Source organism: Marmota marmota, unplaced genomic scaffold (genome assembly GCF_001458135.2).
Source record: "Marmota marmota marmota unplaced genomic scaffold, marMar, whole genome shotgun sequence".
NCBI classification, from domain to species: domain Eukaryota; kingdom Metazoa; phylum Chordata; class Mammalia; order Rodentia; family Sciuridae; genus Marmota; species Marmota marmota.
Window position 1 is genome coordinate 3,857,685 of NW_026000168.1, and position 11,960 is coordinate 3,869,644.

The 11,960-nt window shown below is 60.9% G+C and overlaps 1 long non-coding RNA gene across 1 annotated transcript in view; it reads left to right on the forward strand.

Moving 5' to 3' along the window:
- Positions 1 to 4,850: 4,850 nt before the first annotated feature.
- The window catches only part of LOC125611734, an 11,294-nt gene continuing 4,184 nt past the window's right edge, over positions 4,851 to 11,960 (forward strand). Inside the window, exon 1 of the long non-coding RNA XR_007341972.1 lies at positions 4,851 to 6,822. This is a non-coding gene — a long non-coding RNA (uncharacterized LOC125611734). The remainder of the gene's footprint in view (positions 6,823 to 11,960) is intronic.

The window sequence follows — 11,960 nt, forward strand, 5'->3', positions numbered from 1 at the left end:
CAGATCACCAGGGAACTGGCAGCTGGGGCTGGGGCTACTGCGAGTGGCAGCCTCTGGCCTGGGCCGGGCTGGGCTGGAGGGGAGCTGGGGGAGGCCGAGGTCCAGGGCAGGGTGGAGCTGCGGCTGCAGACCCTGCCCCTAATCCTCCCCCGCACAGGGGGGCCTCCTCCCAGACGTGCGCGCCCCTTAGACCTTCCAGCACAGGTAGCTGGTGCAAAAATCCAGAAAATTAGGGCAGAAATCCAGTTAGGGCAGAAATCCAGACTCTGCCCTAACTCAAAGGCCTCCGCTGGGGCAGGCTTCACCAAAGACCCCCGGCCTCCCCACCCCGGCCTCTCCACCCGCGCCGCACAGCACCCCCCCCCCCAACAGCCCGGTGTTCCTTGCAGTGACTGAGCCGGGGATGAGGACTTGTTTGAAATTGAATCAGCCATTTTATTAAACCATATATTTTCATTCCTGCCAGGCTCCCTGTAGAACGCTCCCTGCATTCCCGGGGCTGAGGCCTGATCTCCTCCCACAGCCTCCCAGGCCCCCTCCTCTCTCCGGGGGCTGGGCCCAACTCTGCAGGAAAACCCCAGAATCACAGAGTCTTAAAGGCCCCCCCAGGCCCCGCCCCAGTGCCCCAGGTTTGCAGCCCTGGCCGCCACCTGGCCACACACGGCGGAGGCCCNGGGGCCTCCTGCGGGGGCGGAAGGCCCTGGAACCCAGCCCCGCCCTCGCCAGAGCCAGCCCTCTGGGCGCGGTGCCGCCCGTGGAGCGCCCAGGCTCCGCCCACCCCGACGCTCTGCTGGGATTGGCCGGCGGCAGGCCCAGGTGTGCGGGGCCTTTGGAAAGGAGCCAGCTCTGCCCAGGGTGGATGCCAGGAGGCGCGGGATCCAGCTCCCGGCTCAGTTCGGCAGGCTTCCTGTGCACAAGACGTCAGCAGAGCCCGGCCAAGGTCTTGGGAGGGGAGAGAGGGGAAACTGGGACAGTCCAGACTGAGGCCACTCACCCCGGAGAGGCCGGTGAATGGGAAGGTGATGGGTGCGGGGGGTGGGGGGTTAGGAGGGAGCGAGACCCACACAAAAGAGGCCAGCGCACTCCAGGATGTTGACCAGGGGACTGAAAGTGCAACCTTTAGCCTCCAGCCTAAGACGAGCACCAACATAGCATGACAGCACGCTGGGCAGGTTCGTGGGTGCTGCTGGTCGGGCTGCCTGGACTCCTGGGTACTGGACGGAGGAACCTGGGTATTCGTGGCAGGCCAGGTGCAGGAGGGGTGTGCAGAGCCTAACAGCTCAGCTCAGTTCTGCATCGTCTCCCGCCTGGCCTCGTGCCCCCTCTCCACGATGTCCTCCTCGGTCCACTTTCTCGTTGTCCCATCTGCTGCACAGCTGGGTTGCTGCTGAATTATTTGGGTTCAGACAGCAGAAACCCACTCAAACTAACTCAAGTCCAGCAGGACAAAGGCTGGGGAGGAACAGAAGAAGGAAACCCAGCCCGGCTCCTGCAGGCTGAGGACCAGAGACCGCGGAGACTCCAGGGCAGAAAGAGGCCTTTCTCCGTCTTTGAACTTCTTTCCCTCTGTCTGTTCTTCTGTCTCATCACATGATGCGGCCACTTAGTATGCACCAACACAAACAGGCTTCGGCCTCTGTGTCTCAATTCCTGATTCTCAGGGAAGAACCATCTGATTGGTAAGCAATAGAAGATCCAATTCAAACAGGCTTCAGGGAGGAAGAAAACCCAAATTTACTGACACAGAAAACTTAAAAAGTCCATGTGGGCTTCAGGCATGGCTGGACCTGGGGGCTTACACCTGTCACTACCTTGGCCCTATGTTGTGCCATGTTGTTTCTGTTCCCAGCAGGTTGCCTGTAGGGTCAGCACCTCTGCTTGTGGGATCCCAGCAGCAGGGGATGCTGGTATCAGAGAAAGAGCCCTGGATGTACAGATGTGTGCAGGGAACCTCGAATGACACCCATGGGTGCCCCCACCCCAAGAGCTCCAAACAGAGCGGTTTCCTGATACCAACCTGGGAACCCACCTCCAGGGTCCCTCCGGGCGGCGGGGAGCATCTGGGAGTGGCAAACAGGGAAGGGGATGCAGGCCATGCTCCCAGCTGCCCACGGGCGATGTGACCAGGTGACAGCCTTCTGGCCTCCGTAGGAGTACGATAATACTGGAAAGCCATTAGCAGAGGCACGTGGGCATCGAGGACCACTGTGCCACCTTCTCTGTCCCACCAGGAGAGGCAACGGGAGCAGCAGCAGGACAAAATGTCCTGCTGACCACCCTGGCACCGTCTCTTGCTGCCCAGACAGGGAGGGGTCTGGCTGTGGACCTCCTTGCTCCTGCAGGCAGCCACCTGGGGATGGCCTATCTGCTGTGTCACCTGAGGCAGGTCATGCGATTCTCTCAACCTTGGGGCCTTGCATTCACTCATTCCGCAAGTCACCTGGGGCACTGACCGCCCGCTGAGGACAGAAACCAGACAGGCCCCCCGCACTGCGGAGTTTATATCTAGTGGAGAAATAGGGTCAGATACACACACTCCATTTCACACAATCAGCACTGGGAGAAGTCAAAACAGGGCGAGGAGGTGGGGAGAGGGGTCTGCTGGTGACAAGGAGCTTGGAGCACCCTGGCATCTGTCACCCAGCCAGGGAGAAGCAGCCTGCCACACAAAGACCTGGAAGAGCTTCTCAGCCAACGGGAAGGGCATGCACGGAAGCCCCGAGGCAGGAGCAGCGTGCATCTCAGCTGCAGAAAGGCCAGAGGGGGCTGGACTGAGCAGCCAAGGACAGGAGACCCTGGAGGGACTCACAGGGGTCCCTGGCTGTTTCTGTGCTGACCTCCTGCGGGGTCAGCGCAGGTTGGGAAATCCAGGCCACCAGGAGGCTGCTGCTGCTACCCAGGTGGCTACCCAAGGGCTACCCGGTAGCCCTTCCCTCCTGCAGCGGCAGGGATGGGAACTGGTGGTCAGAGCTGTTTGAGGGCCTGTGATTGAGGAGATGGCCTGGTCCCGGCTGCTCCGGTGAAATCCAGCCCAGCAGCTGCCGGGATCCACGTCAGCGGGTGCTGCTGAGCCCTGCGGCTGGCCACGCCCCCGGGGGAGGGAGATCCTATTTCGTGACAGATGAGACATTGGGGACGAAATCCCAGGGCGTTGAAAGGTGCAGCCGCTGGCTCTGTCGCTTTTCCAGCTCTCGGTGGGCGGGGCCTCAGCTGTGAATAAGGATTTCGTGGAGATCTTGGGCCCGGAGGGGGTGGGGCGGGCTGTCATAAATCTAGCAGGCGGTCCCGAGCTTCTGCTGAGCACATGGCACAGAATCTCTCCTTTCACCTGAGATGCACGCCCGACCGCCCACCTGTCCACCCACCCACCTGTCCACCCACCTACTTATACAGATGCCCAAGCTGGGGCCGGAGCAGCGGCCAGGTGGATTCAGCGGGTGGGCCACTTACTAGCTAGGGACCTCAGGGGACCAGCCTCCCCTGCTCTGAGCCTCTGGGTGCAAACACCTACCTCTTAGGACTATTTGAGGATTGTTGAGATACTGCCCAGAAGGGACAGAGCTCAGGGCCTGGCAAGTACCCACAAGTGCTTGTTCCACGTGTCAGGGAGCAAAGGCAGTGACCCCAGGGTTCAAAATGCAGTCAGAGCTCCGTAAGGAGCTCGCCGTTCAGGACCTGAGTGACCACAGCGTGGAAGAGTAAAGTTTATTAAATCTTCTGAGGGGCACAGAAGAGCTGGCACGGCAGGCAGCCTCGGGGACTGGGAGTGACATTGGCATGAGCCATCGAGAATGGGTAGGGACACACAGCCCTCGTGGGAGGAGAGGATGCCTCTAAGAGGCACGTTCTTAGAGGGTTGCTGTGCACAGTGTGGCTCAGGGACATGTGGCAGGGCATCTCCAGGAAGCTTGCTGAGGGTACAGATCCTCAGGCCCACTCAGACCCTCTGACTCGGCACCTGCCTTGGAGCAACTGACAAGATCAAGGTAGATCCACCGTGAGGGGCTCAAGGCAGAGGGTCTCTGATAAGCTCTACAATAGCAAAGGAGGGCGGGCAGGAGAGAGCTCTCCTGACCTTGGTGGGGCATCCCAGACCCAGAGGTCCCAGGTACTCGGGGAGCAGAGACAACAAGTGTGGATTCGACAGGGAAAAGTGGCATCTGAAGCTGCATTTGTGCCAGTCAGCTCGGGGCGGGGTGCAGCCTTGCCACCCAGCCCCTCGGCTCATTCATTCTAGAAATACCTGCGGGGTAGTGTGATGGGCCGGAGCCCACAGGAGTCCACCCCTGGCAACGTCCTGAGACCTCGAGTAAGCCTCTGTCTCCCTGGTCCTCATTTGTCCAGCCCGGAGCGGGGAGCGTCACACCTGAAACCCCCTCCGTCACATGCCTGATTTTGGTTCCCGTCCCCTACTTTCCCCGCCACTTCCACCCGTGAAAAGTGGAAAATCCCAAGCCCTCGCGGTCTTAGCCGGGGCTCCCGGAGGCAGAGTGAGGGTTCACGTAGAAGTGACTCGTTAGGAACTGGGAGGAGGGGGAGGGAACTGGGGACGGAGACAGAGGGTGGCTGTGGCTCTGTCCTGCAGGGGAGGCCGGAGTCTCCAGGGGGCTCAGGCCAAGGGAGCAGGCAGGGCCACAACCTCCCAGGTCCCTCAGCCCTGCCCTGGTGCAGACGAAGCTGTCCCGGGAGCCCTGGACAGACCCCAGGAGCCTGGCCTCCCGTGGTCCCTGCTGGCCACAGCTGGCTCTGAAAGACACCAAAGGCTGTGCCAGGTCAGCAGTCAGTGCTCGCCAAGTCTCTCCCAGGGAAGTTACTCAAAAAGATCACACGGGACAGGTGGCCCCTGTGCCCCACCTGGGGGAGTCCCCGCGGCTGGCCTGGAGCTGTGGGAAGGCGGCAGAGTCCTGAGTGGCCTCAAGGTGAAGTGGCCCTCATCTGAGAAGTCCCTGGGTCTCCCAGCCGCGAGGCCCAGCACTGCCACCTCCAGCCACCACGCTCAGTGCGTCCCCTGGGGTTGGGCCCTGGGACACAGGCGCACAGCGCGTGCCCTCCACGCGGCCTTGCCATCACCCGGCAGAGCTGACGAGTGGCAGCAGCGACTGTGTGGTCTGCAGAGACTCAAATATTTACTCACCGGCTGCGCAGAGCGCCCGCCAGCCCGTGGGTGCTATTTCTGGGCTCCGGAGCCTGAGGAGTCCTAGGCTCATGGCAGCCTCGGCTCTTCCTTTAAATCACCCTCACACATTCGCGGAGCTCCCATCTCAGAATATTCCCTCTTGGTTTCCAGGGAACTCGGCTCACGTGGGCTTCGGCTGCAAAGGGGAGATGGCCATCATCTCTCAGGACAGGACCGTGCAGGGACCTCAAGTGTGTAGAGCCCAGGGTGCCTGCTGGGGGACAAGGTGGGCAGCTGTTAGAGTCTGCAAAATGCCAGGCAGCGAGAAACAACCTGCAGAAGGTCGCAGAGGTGGGCCCCCACCTCCACCGTCAGGTGCCAGCTCATGGCACACTTTGACAGAGCCGCCATGCTGGGAAGTCCCCGGTGGGCATTCCCAGGAACCCAGGGGGGACATCCAGACAATAGCCAGCAATAAGCCAAGAGCCTCAACTGAGCAGCCTCCAAGACTGAAGTCTGCAGCAACCACAGGAGCTTGGAGGCAGACCCTGCCCTTCTGGAACCGTCCATGGAGACCCCAGCTGCAGCTGATCCCTCAAGGACAACCTGACCAAAGACCTTGAATTAGAGGTGGTGGCTGCACTATGCCCAGGCCCCCGACTGCAGGGCTGGGAGATGATAATGGCCTCAACAGGCAATCTGTGGGGATTTGTTACGCAGCAATAGCTGACAAATACACACTGGCTTGGACGGGCCTGGGAAGGGAGATCCCGCCGTGCACCATGCTGTTGCTGACACACTGTGGTTCTCGGTAACAGAGGAGCTGCTGGGACAGTCCCAGGTGTCCCACAGAAGCCGCTGAGGTCTCTGGGAGGGGGCAAATGGTGTCCTGTAGTGCAAGTAGCAGCAGGAGTGGGGAACTGACGGGGCTCCAGTTCCTGAAGTAGCAACAGCCTCATTTCTTTTAGAACTGGCCTCCTTTCACTCAGTGACAGTCACTTATGACCAATGGGCGGAGTCCCCTCACCCACTCTCCTACACGATCTGGTTCTCAGAGACCTGGACAGGGAGTCCTCTGGCCAGTTCTAAACCACAGATTCCCTGTCCTTCCCGCCTATGGACGTCACTTCTGGCAGGACGGGGTGCTGCGGTGCAGGGGGCTCTCCTCCCTGGGGAGTGTGGAACGTCTGGTTCCCGATGCAGAAATCAAACCTGTGCTTTAGACCGCAGAAATGGAAGGACACCGGGCCCCTTATCCACACGTCCACATCGGTGCACAGACTCGGCGTCTGGACATGGGCTCCGGGTGCAGCTGCCGAGCCCTCTGCATCCTGGGCAGGGGAGTTGGGGAAACGGGCCATCTGAAGGGAGGCTGGATTCCTGAGCCCCGTCACCATAGCAACAGACTCTGCTGCTTCTGGGAGGCAGGACCGGGAGGCTGTTACACAAGAGCCAACTCCTTCACGGCAAAAGGAGAAAGAAAAGTGGGGGACACCTAAGCTGCTGGAAAAAAACGGAACAGGAGCCGAAGAAAAGGGCCGCGGCTGGCCAGAGGGGACGGGGCCTCAGGCTCCTCGGGAGAGGAGCACCCGGGTCTTTCCGTGGGAGCAGCTTCGTGGTGCAGGATGGCTGCTGCCGGCTTGGGCAAGTAGGAGGTGCCCAGCAGAGAACGTGGACGCAGCCCCCGGGAGACCTGCCTGGCAGAGGTGAGGACCACAGGGAGCACGTGGCCGGGTGGCCAGAGCCAGCCTGGTGGAGGGACCTCAGAGTGGAGGCCTGGGCCCCCATGGGGCGCCGCAGCTGCCGCGGTCCTCCGATTTCCCACGCATCCTGGGAAGCTTTTCCTTGGCAGGAAGAGAAGTTGAAGGCTCGTCTCCCCCCAGCGTCAGAAATCACACCCCTGACCCTAAAAGGCTTGGGCTGAAACTGGGTGGGGGGGGAGGGGCTGCCTTCTCAGGGCTCATTTCCACGGTGTGGCAGCCTCCAGCCCCGGCCTCCTGCCTGGCCTCCCTCTTCCAGAGCCTCTCTGGCCTTCCTCTGGTGGGGCCTCCCCAGGAGGGCTGGAGTCCTGGGAGTCCACTGGACCCGGGGTGCACCCATCAGAGCTCCAAGCACCTCACTTCTGGACTCCACCTGGACACCTCCCTGTCTGAGTGCCCCAGGACGCATGTGGAAGACCAAACTGGCCGGCCAGTGTGGCCTAGGGCAGCCACGTGCAGGGCCTGGGGGTGGAGCAAGGGCGCAGGGGCGAGCCAGAGGGCAGGGCCAGACGGCGGGAGTGGCCGGGCGGGCGGGGCTGGCTCTGCAGCCTGGTGTGGGAATCTGAGCCGGTCCTGTGCTGCAGGGCTCCCGGGAGGACCCCGCCCAGGCCAGGCAGGGGGCGGGGCCTCCTGCCCAGAACACGTGGTTACCAAGATTGACAGTTTGCAGACACCTGGGCACAGCCCCTGGGCCTCTCTGTGCTCGGCAACCTCAGTGCCCAGCCTAAGCCCGCTGGGTCCCAGTCCCCTGGCGGGAGGAGGGACGGCAGTCGGGGTGGCCCTTTGCTACTGCAGGCACATGTTACAGGATATTTTTACAAACTCTCACAACCAAAGCCGCCTCTGGATCCCTTGCTGGGGCGTGACAGGGCCACCTCTCCACAGTCACCCTCCACCGCAGGGGACACACGACAACTACAGGCCCCCCCCCTTCATCCTGGGGCTCAGCGTCCTGCACAGGACCCTGCACCCGCCGACGGGCTCTCCTGAGTTGGCCCGAGAGCCAAAGCAAAAAGCAGTTTCTCCCCTGTGCCTCAGGCCCTGGCCAGAAGGGTCCATGGAGACTTGGCCCCTGGCCAGCTTCCGGTCACTCTGCGGAGGCCAGTCTTATTTGCTGTCCCCAGATGAAGGCAGGGCGCCAGGGCCTCCCGACAGAAGGACGTGCAAATCCTCTTCTGGGTGATCCCAGCGTGACCTGGTTTAGGACGGCCGACCTCAGGTGCCCCTGCCAGCCGCCCTCAGCCCGAGGAGGGGGTGACTGGTAAGTGGGCAGGAGGGGCCTTGGGAGCTCTATGTGCTCGTGGGCTCAGGGCCTCAGGGAGAGGACCCGCCCTAGGGGAAAAGGCCAGTCCTGAGCCTGGGCCTTGGCTGTGAGGGAGGGGCCTGGACCTTGAGGACTTCCTGGGCATTTACACCCCACCCTGGCTTCCCACTGACCGGGCAGGGAGGGAGGGTGGGGGCCAGGGGGAGATGGGCCAAGCCCTCTTCCCAGGCCTACTTAGCAGATGGCTGAGCTGAATTCAGTAGGTGCTCAAGCTGTGCGAGGCACCGAGCGAGGGTTCTGAACCCTGGCTGTCCAAACACAGCCTCTGGTCTCTGCCCCTGAGCCACGGCCACCTGGCTAGTGCCCAGCAGAGCCCAGGGTCTCCTCCACAGGAGGGGACAGGAGGCCTCCCCCCCAAATCTGTGTCCATCTGAACCTTAGAAATGGCGTCTGCTGATGGGATCAGGGCACACTGGGAGGACCCCAGATCTGACCGGTATCCTCAGAAGGGGAGGACAGAGGACAGGCGGCATGAAGCTGGCGGAGAGCGGAATGGGGTAGCCCTGAGCCTCAGCTGGCCACAGGCCGCTAGAGATCCCGGAAGCCGAAAGGCCAGGAGGGGTCCTCCCTCAAAGCCTCGGAGGGCGCAGCCCGAAACCCCTGGACCTTAGATCCTATCTCCAGGACTGCCAGGGGCCAGAGCTGTCACCTTAAGCCGCCCTGTTCGTGGTCATTGGTCACAGCAGCCTGGGAAATGCATAGACCAATTTTGAAAACAGAGGCATTCACGAGGTCCCCGGAGCTGTCCGGCATGTCTGGGTGGCAGTCTGGGGCTCGGTCCCCAGCCACCAGCAAAGGGTGACTCTGTCCTCGGGGCTGCCGTCCTCCGCCCACGTCTCCCTCTCAGATTGGAGAGGATGGCAGATGGCCATCCTTTTTTGGCCTCCCAGAGTCCAGTGCCCATTCTAGGTGCCCTTAGATTTATCTTGAGGGAATTATTTCCTCCTGGGTGACTGGGATCTCCAGGAAAATCCCTGATGACTACCTCCTGTTAGAGAACCCCCCCAGGACAGGTCCTGCCTCTCCCGGCCATAGTGTGGCCGGAGAATGGGTCACCTCTAAGCTCAGTTGGCTGGATTTTCTTTCCTGTATCACTGAGCAGGACTGACCAGAGCAGGGTGGGCTGTGGACAGACAGACTCTTGCTTGCAGAGGCTGCTGTGGTCCACGCCACGGCCCCCACAGTGACCTGGGCTCCTGCCCGAGTCCGAGTCTCCTCCTTTGGCCCAGAACCCATTTCCCAACCAACCGTATCCAGATTTCCTGTTGGAAATTGCCTTCCATCATTGCGTGAGCAACGCCCACAGGTTAGCCAGACGGTTTCTGTTGCTTGCAACCGTGAACTCCAAGACGGCTAGAGGGTCAGCTTAGTCTGAGGACTGGGTTTTGTGACCGTGAGCTCTAAGACGGCTAGAGAGGGTCAGCTCGGTCTGAGGACTAGGTTTTTCAGAACTCCTGAATAAAAACAAACAAACAAAAAATTCCAAACACTATGAAAAATGTTATCCGGATTCTTATGTCACCGATCGCAGTGTGAATCAGCACCATCACTTTGGAAACCTGTGTAGCAGTATCCGCTGAAGCTGAATTACTTGGGCCTATGACCGCCCGATGTTAAATATAAAACCTCAACAGAAATACACCCCTGGGTTCCCCCAGAGTCACACTGCTCACAGGGCACCACTCACAGTGTCCCCAACTGGAATCAGCCCGATGACTATCTGCGGGGGAATGGGTAACCGAATCGTGCCTATTCACACAACAGCATACGACAATGAAAACTGCCACTAGACTCGTTAATATATGATACAGATAATGACGTTGAGCAAGAGAAACGGGGGACAGCGACACACCGACATCCCCCTATTTCCATCAGGCCCAGAGGCAGGCAGCACCGTCTACGGTTGGAGTGGGGTGGCGGCTGCCTGGGTGGGAAGGGGGTCACTCTCATACCAGGAGGGGCGCCAGGGGAATCCTGGGAATATTCCGTCCCTTGATCCTGCGCTGGCCACATGAGAGAGTCCATTTCGTGAAAATGCGTGGGACGGAAGGCTTAGGATCCGTAGACTTTTCTGAACGCACACTGCGCTATAATAACGTCCACCAAAAACCTGACCTCCTTCTTCACCCTCTCACAGCACCTGGGCTGGTGGCTGAGCTGGTCCAAGGAGGACACCTGGAAACAGGTCAGTTCCGGTCCTTGGCGGGGCTGGCAAAGCGACCGATTCTTTACATCTCAGCCTCAAACCCCTTTGGAGTGACCACTGCGTACCATGGCACCTCTTGGACAGAAGCATCCTGCGTGGCGGCTCCCACGGGCTGTCCTAGGTCAAGGGTGTCCTCTGGTCCAGTCACGGCGAGGTCTGTGGTGCAGGGGAGACGGGGTCATGAAGGACAGCCTGGGTGCTGTGTTGCCCACCTGCTCTGCGTCCCCGTGGGGAGGCACAGGCGAATGGCTGCTCACCTCCACCCCGCCCTGGACGCTGGGCACCGACAGAACCCTCGCCCTAGGCTCCGTCAGGACTCCCAAGCAGGAGAAGAGTGTAAATTCCATTCCATGACTGCGTTGGTGTAAAGAGTGTCACCCAGCCCGGATGCATTATGGCATATTTACTATTTTCCTGTGTTTCCCCCTTCCATGTGTAAAGGAAGTCGGCAATGGGGCGTTATATCAGGGGTTCCTACTGTCTCTGGGCCCTGCCCTGCCTAGGTTCTCAGCCTTGGACAATGACCGTCCCTCCTCCTCCGTTGGCGTGGGTGTAAAAAGTTCCCAGTCTGCAGGGTTTTCAGGATGATTAAAGGAGAAAACTCTGCAGCCTGGTGGGAGCTCAGGAGATGTCAGCTGTTCATCAACACTCGTGGCTGCCGGCGCGTGTGGGGCCTGCACACTGGGGCAAGTGAGGCTGGCCACACATGGCTCACGCACTCTGTGTCTGCCACCCCCAGGGCAGGCCTGGGACAGGAACCAGGGCCCTCGCTGGCTGAGCGTGCCCTGCGGGTGGGTTCCTCGAGGCTCACGTGACTCAGTTCCTCACTCAGTCTCTCAAGTTGCTGGTCAGGTGGGCGCCATGGTTCCTGCTTTGCAATAGAATGTGGAGGCTGTTTAGGCCGCGTCTGTTGCTATAACAAAATGCCCGAGGGTAGGCGGTTTTTATAAGACTAGAGAGGCTTCTTGGCTTATTATGGTCCTGGAGGCTGGAGGCCCAAGGGCACGGAGCTGGCATGTGGTGAGGGTGGCATGGTGTCACGGCAGAGGCAGTGCATGGTGAGACAGAGCTAGTGGGCCAGCCCAGCCCCCACGGATGCCACCACAGGGGCCACCCTCATGACCTCCTCTAACCCCCAGGACCTCCCAAACCTCCACCTCCGAGCACCGTCAGCATATGAACCCGGGGAGTCATCGTCCCACGCGTGAGCTCTTGGGGACACCTGGACTCTACAGCCAGGGCCTGGCATAGTGGACGGGTGGGAGAGGGGAGGCAGCACTCTTGGTGGCCCGCCCCGTCCCCAGGGCTGGCGGTGGCAGTGGGCACAAGGGAGACGCCCTGGCCCTTTCAGGGCAGACCTGGCCTCGCTTTTCAGCCGGTGGCTCTGTCACCCAGAGAGCAGTTTCCGGCTGCATCTCCGGCTCCCCCAGGCCACGAGGTTGTCCTCTGGAGCCCCGCGCCGAGGTTGGGGCTGGCCCCCGCGGCTCCTCCTGCTCAGCCGCCTGCGACTCTGTCGCGATCTATGTGCCTCCCCCCCCCCGTTTCCCGGAAGCC